A 13069-nucleotide genomic window follows, 5' to 3' on the forward strand; every position below is an offset into this window, starting at 1 on the left:
AAGACTCTTGTGATTTTTTGAGAAAAATAACACATGAGAATTACTCAGATGAAAATTTTTTTCAACAATAGACGTGGTAGACCTTTTCACTTCTATTCCACACGATGCAGGACTGAAACTGTTCCATGATGCAGTGTTGGAAATGACTAGTTTAAATGGTGCACTACTTAACTTTGTAATGGATGTTATGAAACTTGTTTTAAGGAACAACTATATGTGTTTTGGGAATGAATTTTTCAGACAAGTTAAGGGAGTGGCCATGGGGGCGAACTGTGCCCCAACCTATGCTAACCTAATAATGTATGCATGGGAGAAAAGTACAGTTTTGTACCTACCATAAATGTAGATGTCCGATAGGTATGCATCTGCAGTCCTTACATATGGGTTGTCCTGCCTCAAGCAGCCCTTCGGTCGGCCGGATTCCAAAGTCTGGGTCCGGCGTCGGCTGTCACCCTTTCCTTGTCGTCAGAGCACCTGGGGTATAAAAGCGTCAGCCGACGCCATGTTCCTCAGTTTTTCTTGCCCCAGACGCCAGGTGCCCTCTAAGGAAGGCTAAATTTGGAGAGAAGCAAAAAATTCCAAACATGCACAATGATATAAAACAAATACACCATAATAGATAACCCCAGCTAGCTATAAGAGGGATAAGTACCCAAGAAATACCACAGAGGGGAAGGAGGGAGGGTAAACCTGACTGCAGATGCATACCTATCGGACATCTACATTTATGGTAGGTACAAAACTGTACTATGTCCTTCAAGGATGCATCTGCAGTCCTTACATATGGGTAGAATACCATAGCCAAGCTGGGGGTGGTATAATCTAAGAAAAGGATGGTGTAGCTAAAATGCCCTGCAGGACTGCCGTAGCAAAGCCTGCTCTGGATCTGGAATATAAAGGTAAATTGTAATGCTTGGAAAATGTATGCACGGAGCTCCATGTAGCAGCTTCTAAAATGTCTTTGGTAGCCACCCCTCTTAAGAAGGCTGTGGAGGTGGCTGTGGCTCTGGTGGAATGAGGTCTAATGTTAGCTGGCACAGTTTTGCCATGAAAAGAGTAGCAGAATTGAATGCAATTCCCTATCCATTTTGAAATTGTCTGTTTGGAAATTGCTTTTCCTTGTATACCAGCAGCATATGCTACAAAGAGCTGGTCAGTTTTCCTGTAAGACTTAGTTCTGTCCAAGTAGTAGCGCAACTGTCTGTGAATGTCCAGGGTATGCAGAAGTTTCTCCCCCTTATTTTGTAGATTTGGAAAGAAGGTAGGCAGGTGAATAGCTTGGTTCAATGAGACCCTGGATACCACCTTTGGCATGAATGAAGGACTGGTTCTCAGAGAGACTCTGTCCTGATGAAAAATAAGAAATGGTTGTACTGCCATGAGGCCCTGCAATTCAGATACTCTTCTTGCTGAGGTTATGGCCAGAAGGAAGGCAGTCTTCCAAGACAGGAACTGTAGTTCTGAAGATGCTGCTGGTTCAAAGGGAGGTAGAGTTAACTTTTCCAACATGAAGTTAAGGTCCCATGTAGGCACTGGTGGTTTCCTTGGAGGATTGATGTTTTTAATTCCTCTTAGAAACTGCCTTAGGAGAGGATGAGAGAAGACAGGTGGATCAGTATTGTATTCTGCTGAAATTGCTGAAGCCTGAATGTTTATGGAAGAGTAAGAAAGGCCATTGTGGAGCATTTCTGCCAAGTATTCCAGGATATGTGCCATGCTCATCACTGTCGCATCTAGGCCCTTTGCGGTGCTCCAAGTGTGATATCTTTTCCATTTTGCTGAATATGCCTTTCTTGTGGAAGGCCTGCGAGCTTCCATGATGATATCCCTCACTCTCTTGGATAGCTTTTCCTGGTGAGGAGTCAAGGTATTCTCCAGGCTGTCAGCTGGAGGGTTTTCAGGCTGGAGTGCAGAGTTTTGTAATTGTGCTGTGTCAGAAGTAGTGACCATTGTGGTAGAGGCCACGGTTTCGTGCATGACATGCTCCTCAACAGTGGGTACCAGTGCTGTCTTGGCCAGTTCGGAGCTATCAGAATCACTTTTGGCTGCTCTGTCCTGATTTTCAGCAAGACCTTGGTCATTAGTGGAAGAGGTGGAAATGCATACACTGTTAGAGTATTCCAGCTGAAAGAGAGGGCGTCCACTTTCCATGCTTGTGGGTGGTATGTCCTTGAGCAGAATTTCTTCAGCTGATGGTTGTGGTGGGAGGCAAAAAGATCTATGTTGGGCCTGCCCCATGATTGTGTTATCTGAAGGAAGACGTCTGGGTGCAACGTCCATTCGTGTGGATCCATGATATTCCTGCTTAGGCTGTCCGCCAGTATATTGTCTTTTCCTGGCACAAACTGGGATTGCAGCTCTATATTGAGTTTTAGGGAAAGTTCCCAAAGATTCATTGCCAGCCTGCAAAGAGGGTAGGAATGGGTACCTCCTTGCTTGTTTATGTACCACATAACTGTGGTATTGTCTGTCCTTATTAGCAGGTGGCCTTGATGCAGAAAGTGTTTGAAGGCCTTGATTGCATGTATCACTGCCAGCATTTCCTTTTGGTTTATGTGCATGCGCAATTCTTTCTGTGACCATAGTCCTTGGATGCATCTGCCCTCCATGTGTGCTCCCCATCCATGGTCTGAAGCGTCCGATGTAATGGTTTGGCTGGTTATTGGTTTGCTGAAGGGCAGACCCATGTTTGACTGGCTTGCTTGAGCCCACCACAGAAATTCCTTTTGAAGGCATGGAATGAGTGGTATCAAAGCTTCTAGGCTGTGTCTGTGCCGAGACCATAAACTCCTTAGGTACCATTGTAGTTTCCTCATATGAAGCCTTGCTTGTGGAATCAGTCAGCTGAGTTTGTTTTGTCAGATTTTCGAAGTAATCTGGCAGTTGTCTTTGTTTTTCTTCTGTGAGAAAAGCCATTTGGGTGGTTGTATGTAGTTCCGCACCCAGAAAAGTTATTCTTTGGGATGGAACAAGTCTTGATTTGTGAATGTTGACTGTGTATCCCAAGGCCTGAAGTAGGCGGATGGCATAATTCAAGTGTTTTACCAAAGTTTGTTGGCTGTCCGCTTGTATAAGGCAGTCGTTCAGATATGGGTATATTTGAATCCCCTGAAGTCTGCAGTGTGCAATTACTGATGCCAGGCATTTCGTGAATACTCTGGGCGCAGTAGATAAGCCAAAGGGCAATGCTGAGAATTGATAATGCTCTGAACCTGCAAGAAATCTGAGGTGTCTTCTGCAACTTTGTCTGATAGGGACATGCAGGTATGCCTCCTTGAGGTCTAGAGTTACCAGCCAAGACCCCTTGCCCAGCATGGGAAGGAGTTGATGTAGGGTCAGCATTTTGAATTTTGGCACAATGAGATAAGTATTCAGTGCGGACAAGTCGAGAATAGGCCTCCATTATTTTTCTTTTCTTGGGACAAGGAATAGTCTGGAATAAAATCCTTGGCCTTGTTCTGTGAGAGGAACCTTTTCTATAGCTTTCATTTGCAATAGGTTGGCAATTTGTTTTAAAGCCTCTGCCCTTTGATTCGGTGGCAGGTTTGGCATGCCTTTCCTTTTTGGTAATGTATGAAAATGGAACCTGTATCCTTTGTCTATTATTTGCAGTGTCCATTTGTCCCTTGTAATACTGTGCCAATTTCTTGAGAATAAAGATAACTTTCCGCCCAAAGGTGCTTCCAATTGAGCCCTGGTCGGCGGGGTCAAGGTGAAGTCATTGAGTTTGTCCTTGTGCAGCCGTTGTAGTTCCTGCACTACCTCTCTGGTTAGGAGGCTGCCATTGACGTCCTCTGTAGGAGCCTCTAGCTTGCCCTCTACCTCTGGCACGCCTGTTCTTGCCTCTTTGAAATCTCTCTGTGTCCGGAAAGGACCAATTCTTAGAAGGCCAATTTCTGCTGAATATTGGTGGTTGGACCTGGAGAAAATCTTTGACTGTTTGTACAGATTTAGCCTTTTCCTCAAATTTCTTTAAGACCTCCTGAGCAGTGGAGCCAAGTAACTTTTGCTTTTCCAGTGGGGCATCCAGAAGCTTTGCTTTAACATGATCTGGCAGAGTTTGTTCCTTCAGCCAAGCATGCCTACGTATGACTGCACCTGTCATTGCTGACCTACATGAAGCTTCCAATGCATCATAACCACCACTGCAAGAAATGGTTGCTAACCTGTTGTGAGTTATGTACCAGATCCTGAAGTGACTTGCGATCTAGGGGTTCAGGTGAAGATCGTTTTTTATGCAATTCATCTAACAAATACTCCTGGTACTGTATCATATGGAATCGACAATTTAATGCCCTCATAGAAAGAGTGGAAGTATACACTTTTTTACCCCATCTCTCTAAAGCCCTGGACTCTCTCTCAGAGGGGAGTGAATTTTTAGTAGTGGCAGTTGCAACCCCTTTAGGGCCCTGGGAAATAGTTTCTGGGTTAGCAGAGTGGGCCTTGTAAAGGAAATGATGCGAGTCCGGGACCCTGTAGTACCTATCGGGTTTGACAGGAGCCGGAGGAAGGGAGTCAGGGGTAATGCTAGACTCAGAATACACATCATCAATAACATTTAAAACAGGAGGAATAGCCAAAGGTCTATGCTGAGGTAAATGCAAAAAAGTCCTTAATCTCTTCCTGGAATCGGAGAATTCCTGGCCCTGCCATTGGAAATGCTCTCTCATGGAGTGAAGGGTCTCCCCAAAGGACAGCTCTTCAGGAGGGGAGGCAGAGGGAATAGATTCCTCTGCATCAGAATCCTCGTAGGCCGTAAAGGCCTCCTCCTGGTAGTCTGAAAGAGCAGAGCCATCTGAGGCCTCATCAGAGGACTGGGGATCAGTGGGCTCAACCCTGGGCCTTTTGTCTAGAGGAGGTAGAGAGCCCCTGTCCGGATGAGGCTGAGAGCCCCTAATTAAGGAAATAAGGTCCTCAGCTAAACTTAAAATCTGTGAACCTGTAGAGGATCCCTGAGGAATAGCCTTGGGAGGCAGAGATTTTGTCTGTTTAGCAGCTTTAGCCCTAGTGAATGCTTTTATGGACATGGATGCAGGAGGCCTGGCTGCTCCACATGCTGGCATAGTTTTGTCTAGGGGAATGGTGTCGGATGTTTCCTGAACACCGGTTTCCGAGGGAAATTCTATAACAGACTCAGAAGAGGCCTCCGGGGCCGAGGTTGTCGGTTGAGCGGTTTCCACGGTCGGAAGTACCAAGGACTCTGTTTCAGCTGAGACCGAGACACTCGCGGTACACCTAGGCGTGGTTTCAGCCAAAACCACGGTCCGCGTGTGTCGGTCCTTGTCCTTCCGTTTTTTGGTTAAATGAGAAGTTGGAGTCTCCGACGGCATATTATAACAGTAACTAGCCCCAAAAAATTCCTCTGCAAACTCCGCCCGACGCCTAAGAGTGTGTCGGTTGAAGGAGGCACAGGCAGTACAGGCCGAGACGTCGTGGTCTGGGCCTAGGCAGGGGAGGCAGTAAGAATGGAAATCCTTATGAGGTATTTGTTTCCCACAAGTTAAGCAATTATTAACTTTAAGCGCTTGATCTGAGACAAGAAAGAGTCCCCAACGGGGTACTTAGCTTTTGAAGTCTTCGGTAGCTGAAGTTACAGGAGCTGGCCGACCAGCACTTGCGAACTGCTTCTGCTTCGGGCACCACGCGGCAAGAAAGACTGAGAAAGATGGCGTCGGCTGACCCTTTTATACCCCAGGCGCTCTGACGTCAGGGAAAGGGCGACATCAGCCGACGCCGGACCCAGACTTTGGAATCCGGCCGACCGAAGGGTTGCCTGAGGCAGGACAACCCATATGTAAGGACTGCAGATGCATCCTTGAAGGACATCAGCATGTATTCACATTAGGCTTTGATCAGTACTGGTTTGTTTATTTGAGATTTTTGGATGACATTTTTATTCTGTGGAAAACTGGTGAAATAAGGGATGAATTTGTTAAAACAATGAACAATAATTCTTTTCTGAAGTTTACCTGTGACCATACAGACGATTGTACAAACTGTCTAGATGTAACTATATTTAAAAACAAGGTAGACAAAAGTTTGGTTCCAAACTATACAGAAAACCAACAATTTCTAATAGTTACCTGGACTACAGTAGTCAGCACCCTTTCTATACTAAAAGAATATAGTGAAAGGGCAGACTGTACGTGCAGCAAGAATGTGTTCAGATGCTTCCTTATTCAAAATAGAGTTAGGAAATATGATTACTATGTTCAAAGAAAGGGGATATCCAGAGAGCTTATTTGATATAGGAAATTTATTTTGGATGAATGGGGTAACAAGTACATCCCTTTGTTGGATACTAATGAAGAAATTGTAGTTAAAACTACCCCAGTTGACAATTCATTTCCAAATTCTATGGTTTTACAATACAGTGGGGACTCCACTACCTTGAGAGATATTACAACAAAAAATTGGGTAATGTTTAGAAGTAGTGCTGAGACACTTGACATTTTAGGTTCAAATCCTACTTTTGTGTATAAAACAGGGTGGAATTTGAAAAACTATTCTGAACATCCCACAAATGTGAACAGTAAAATGATTAATGGAACTAAAAAATGTGGAAGATATAATTATTGTAGTTACATCTTACAAAACAAAACAGTGTCTGCAGGTAATCCAGAGCAGGATATTAGTTTGGACACAGGAAATTGTGGCAGTTCTGGTCTTGTATACATTGCAACTTGCTCCAAATGTAAAGATTTTTATATTGGGAAAACTGCTAGGAGTTTACATAAACGTATATACAAGCACTTGTATGCCATCAAAAACAAAGATGAGAACAATGTTTTATATAAGCATACCAAGTATTGTGGCTATGATTCAAAATTGGTATTTGGCATTTTGGAAAAAGTTAAAAAGGATGACATGGGAGCCTTTTGGAAGAACAGGGTGGAGGAATGTGAACTTAAATGGCAACTAAGGCTGAATGCAACAACTTTGCCTGGTATTAATGAACATACATCTATCTTATCTGTTTTAAAGAAAAGAACAGTGATTTTATGATGCATTTAGTATAATGTTAGTTTCTTTAAGGAAACATTGAGTGAGCAAGTCCCATGATTATTTTAAATGCTATTTAAATGATGGTTTTATTATGTAAAATGATTCTGAAGAAGTTTCTTTTGGGAATGAAAGCACTTGACCATTTTTTGTTTTTTTGTATTAAAGTGTTATTTATACAACTACATCTTGTTAGGACCTTAAATGGGGAGTTGTCCACCTCGTTGGCTTGTTAACACACACACAGACAGACACACACACCCAAATTGACCAAAACATAAGATTGACAGTTAAAGACTGAAAGGTAATAAGAGTGACACTGAAAAAGGCTGAAAATTGAACTTGTACAGGGAGGAATTTATTCCCTTTCCCCACTGCTGTGTGACCTCGGAGTTGATATGTATAATTAGCAGGGGGTGTGGGAGATGCAGAGGGGCTTGATCCCCTGGAAAAACATTGAAAAATGTATTTTGATGATGGCAGATTTTTTCAATGTTTTTTATGTGCTTAGATTTGGTCATATTTTTTCTGTGTTTTTCAGAAGGCCAAGTCTTCTTACTGTCGATCTTGTGTTGTTTCAGTCATTTTAGGTACACCCATATACATACGAGGTAACCATACATCAGGTTTGCAGGTTGTTTTGGTTGAAAGGGGCATCATCACCTGTATTAGTTAATTTCCATTTCCCTGAGTTTCCCTGTGTGCTGCATCAATATGCTGCAATCTTTTTTGTGTGTGTGTGTGTGTGTGTGCAAGATCTTAGCCCCCACTCCTCCCCTGTGAAAATGCTTGTTTTGTCGTCACTTTGTTTTCTATTAGAATTTTTTTTTTCCAATTGAATGTACCATGATGAGAAGAAGCACTTCCTCAGGACATCCACAAAGTGGAAGACAATGAATCATGGTCAAGTCTCTAGAAAATCAGAGACAAATCCATATATAATTAGGGACACTTTTTAAAATATTAAGACTATTAACTTGAGACATTAATATACATTTTCTTAAGTAAAAGTCTGTAAGTCCTATTGTCACTATTTATTATACGTAATTGACAACCTTTTATCGAAAAGTCACCAATTTTAGGAGGGATTAAGAGGGACAATGCTAAAACTAGAGTCAAAATCCAAATCTAGAGACTACCGAAAACTACCCCACTCCCAAAATGAAAACTGGAAACAGTAAACCAAAAATGAACAAAGCTGCCAACAGCTAGTTATACTGTTCTCATTGTCTTGGACTTCTGCAGGACAGTAGCCATTCACCAACTCAAACTCTGGCAGCCATTTCAGAAGAAAGATGCATAGCTTCAATACTCCTAAAGGTGTGCAAGGTACCATTTCCCAAAAATGTGCACCTGAAGTACACAAGAAAACAAACTGTGCCAAAGTGAATCCCTACAAGCCTTGCTACAAACCATGCACAAGTGTTATCGGCAAATGCTTGGGGGCCAATGAAACATGTCATAGGCAGTGACTCTCCCCAAATGCACTACCACCATGGTAGGTTGAAATAAAATGGAAGCAGCTGGAAGAAAATTCTTCAGACTGTAATATGGGTAAACACGAACCATGCACAAACTATCGCCCAAGTTTGGTTTGCATTGGTCTGCCCCCAGGAAGTATGCAGCAGTATGTCAGGTAATGCTACTTGCTGCAGGTGCCTAACATATATGGCTGATGCTTTTTTTTTTCTCACTGCAGTTACACTGTGCCATACTCCAGGTGCTGTCAGCTAAATGGAAATAAAACCAGACCATTTTCCGGCAAAGAAAAATTATTCTGATCAACTCTAAACAGGCTAGAAGCAAAACTTCAGCAACTTAAATTGAACTTTAATTCTCTCCAAATTAGATTCCGTCAGTGTGCAAATATGTGCAAGGCATCTTATGGCAAATCATTTAACTAAATTAAAACCTCAGTAAACACTTGACTACATGCTTTATTGCTAAAAGCTCTTAAACTGTCAGAAGTGTGCATTGGTGACAGGCACAAAATAAACATTTTTTCCAGATTACCAAAAGCACTGAGAAAGCATTCCAAAATTAACAACTGGTACAGTAAGGCCACAAGTCAGCATCACAGGAATTCTGGGTGGCACACTACATCTAAAGCAAAGTCACCTAGATAGAGAGCTCTGTAGCTGTACATTTTAGGAATTTTCATAGTAGTAGAAATAAGGGTTTGCAAGGTACAGTTTTAGAAAAAATAAATTGTTCCTGGCATGATAGTTTGAATATTAAACAAGTTTTATTACGTAAAGAAGCTATTTACATTTTGAATTTAATACTATGCATCCAAATGGTCTAAATGAATAATTAAATTGGAGAGTACTTATTTGATGTAATGATTGTTTTATATTTAATTGATTTATTGTATAATTGTTTTACTAATTGATATGTATCATATATAATGTGCTTGTGTTCATGAGTTTTTTACTCCTTGAAGGCTACGGCCGCGACGTCAGAGAATTAAATTTGTTTCCTAAGTTGTGGATTTGCCTGTTGTTTTTCCAGTTTTACTCGTGTTTGTTTTGGTGGTCATCACCTAGATAGAAACACTGGTCATACTGCGTTTCTGATGATTAAACGTGCAAAACAGCCTTGAAGCATGAATCTTCCTTGTGAACTGCAATATTCCATTTATCAGTCTTTGGGCAACACATCATATGTGCATGTTCAGATTCCAGTGTCAAGACTGCCACAGAGAGCACATAAAGAGACGTGCAGACACAGGGTGTGAAATGCTCAGGCATGAACTACATCTTGGCTGTTTGGCTTTGCTTGCACAACCTTCATCTTCTGAGAATACAAATGTTATGTGCAGACTTTATTAACTAGCATAGCAACTTATAAAAGGAAGTAAACACAGCAACCTGTACTTTACACAGAAAGGCCAACTCCAAAGGGAATTTACAAAGTTGTGAAAAGTAACTGACTCAAAATCCTATGCCAGGGGTCTAACAGCCACTTCACAGGCCAAAAAGAAAGCCAGGCAAACAGCTCAAAAAAGAAGAATGCTCATACAAAATGTAAAAAGTGAGTTACTCACAAAGTAAACAAATTAGACAACAAAACTCTTTCTTGGCAATAGAAAACCAGCTCCAGGGTGCTTTTTTACCAGACAAAACTACACCCAGGGAACTGGAGAGTTGGCACACAAAATTACAGAGCTCTACCTGTCTCCAGAGATGTAGATGAGGTCAAAGTCACCAGCAAAGTGATGATCAACAGAGTTAATGTCTTTCATTACCCACCGCCTGTGATCATTTCATGTAACTGTACAGAGGAGTGGGAAAGACTTTGGAGGTTTTACATAGTTTTTTTTTTGGGGGTGTAATTATATCTTACATTTGAAAATTACAAGAAGCAGGCAGAGAATTCACTGTGCTATTTTAATAACAGGAAGGAAGAAGGTTCATTAGAAAAAGAGGTCTGTCATATAAATGCAGCATAATGCTAAGAAAAAGGAAAAGCTTTCATGAAGCTTCACAGCGAAGTAAGCAAAAAAGTGCTTTGATCTCATATGATGGGATGGGGCAACAAATCATCTAGTCAGATTTTACTTTAAATACAATTATGCAAGGATGTTTATTAGGTGCAAACAGCAGCAACCACAGACATGACTGCCCTAGCAATATGTAGTTCTAATTCCTTCAGGATCAGTAGACACACACAGACCTCACTGGAACTCTATTCTTCTACTAAGCTGTCAGCAGCATTATCCCTAGTCATGTGCAAGTAAACTAAACAAAAGCTAGTTAACTGGTACTTGGGGGATAATCAGGCAGCCATCCCCTCTATACTGTAACATCTGATCACACACACAAACGCAGCTTAGGTCATGGCTATAATTCGGCTTCTAGAAAACAACAGTCTAATGACTTCTCATCTTCTCTTTGTCGATGATTTAACATTGTATAGCTCATCAGATTAACTGAAAGCACAGCTGCAGGTTGTCAAAACTTTTTCAGATGATATTGGAATGTAATTTGGTCTTGATAAATGTGCAAAAGCAACCTTTAAAAAAGGAAAATTGCAGCACCAGGAAAACATCAGTTTGGGACAGAATGTGATATAAAATAACTTGAGCAAGAGGGGGTGTATAAATACTTGGGAACTGATGAAGGATCAGCAATAAAACATGAACAAATGCAAATAAAGCTTAGCAAGGAGTACTTTAGAAGACAAATTAATCCTGAAAACCTCATTGACACCTAGGAATAAGATCCAAGCTATAAATCAGTTTGTTCTTCCTGTCCTAACTTATAGTTTTGGAGTGAGTGACTGGCCCCAAAAAGTGTTGGATAGATTGGATATTAAAACAAGAAGGATGCTTTATGCTCACCAAATGATTTACAAAAATCAGTGTATACCAAGATTATATATTCCCTGTTCTGAAGGAGGGATGGGCCTCCTTGAAATTGATTACATGTACAGATCTGCAATCTTGGGACTCCACACATATCTACTGACCTCACAAGGTCCAAATGTGGTGAAAGTTTTGAAACATGAGGAGAATAAATCTAAGATGACATCTCTGCTTAATTTAGCAGAAGCATATCGACGTCAAGCAGGAATGGAAATTAAACCAGAAGTGGATAAAAACCAGGCAGCAACTGAATGTGCTAAAAAACAAAAGAAAGAATATAAGGTGAAGGATTAGATGAGAAGGCAAGAAATGTGGAAAAAACAAATATAGTTAAGTATAAAAAACTTCTGGAAAAGCCTCATCTTGATCAAGAACAAATGCAGGAATGGTTAAGGAGAGGTGAATTTACATCAAGAAATGAAATGTTAATACTGGCAGCCCAAGACAGTGGGCTATGTACACTCTGGTTTACCAAGTCCATTGAACACGTGGGAGAAACAGACATATGTAGGCTTTGTGGAACCGAATTGGAAACAGTCACACACCTTATTGCTGGCTGCGACTCTCTAATGGCAGAGGGACTGTATACTGAAAGGCATAATAATGTGGCGAGATTGTTACACTGGAGATTGTGCAAACATTATGGTATCGAAGTGGCTGAAAAACACTGGAAACATGATCCACAGAGAATCATAGAAAATGATGAAGTTTACATCAGATGGAATCACTCAATACCAACAGTCCAAAAGATAGATGCTAGAAAACCGGATATAGTGGTCCAAGAAAAAAAAGACAAAAGTGGCATTGATCATTGAAATTGCCACACCTAGTGACTAAAGTGTCTTGCGTACAGAGAGACACAAAGTCATAAAATACCTCAATCTGCAGGCAGAAATGAGAGCCATGTGGAAGAAAGATACCCAGACAGTTCCAGTAGTAGTAGGAGCAACTGGTCTTATAAAAAAAGAATTTACAATCATATTTAGATACGTTACCAATTCATGTTACAACTTCCACGGTGGTGCAGCGGTAGCGTTGTCACAGCAAGAGGTTCTCCCGTTCGATTCTCGGCTGGAGTGCCTTCTGTGTGGAGTCTGCATGTCCTCCCTGCGGTTGGGTGGGTGCTCGAAAGACGTGCGTAAATGGGAGTGCCTTCGTTGAAGGTTGAATGTCGAGCTGGCACCTCGGCGTTCATGAAAATCTACTGCCAATCATTAGCGGACCAGAGTTCCACTGTGGCGTCCCCTAACCGGGAAAAGCTGAAAGACAACAACAACCAATTCATGCTACACCGTATGAATTGCAGGAGTCGTCATTACTAGGCACATTGCGGGTGCTGCGAAGAGCAACTTTGGCTAACATCAAAGAATGAAACAATACTAACTTCATGAACTTTAATCGTACTTTGACTCAGGGATGGGGTCCATTCCCATCATGGTATTAGAAACTCAAAAGACTTGGAGAAATAAAAAAAAGACAAACACTACTAGGATGAGCTGCAGCTCTGTACAGTCTGGCAGCTAGCTCAGAGGATTAAGGCTATTATCTTTTATGGAGCTGTTTCCTGTAGTCCAGAGTTTGATTCACTCAACCTCCTTTCTCTAAATGCACGACTCTGAGCAAGTAATTTAACCACGGCCGGCCTTAGGCATAGATGAACTAGGCAACTGCCTAGGGTGCCATACAGGCCAGCCATGTAAA

The sequence above is a fragment of the Protopterus annectens genome, chromosome 7.part0 (assembly GCF_019279795.1).
Source record: "Protopterus annectens isolate FY-2018-M chromosome 7.part0, PAN1.0, whole genome shotgun sequence".
Classification (NCBI taxonomy): Eukaryota; Metazoa; Chordata; order Ceratodontiformes; family Protopteridae; genus Protopterus; species Protopterus annectens.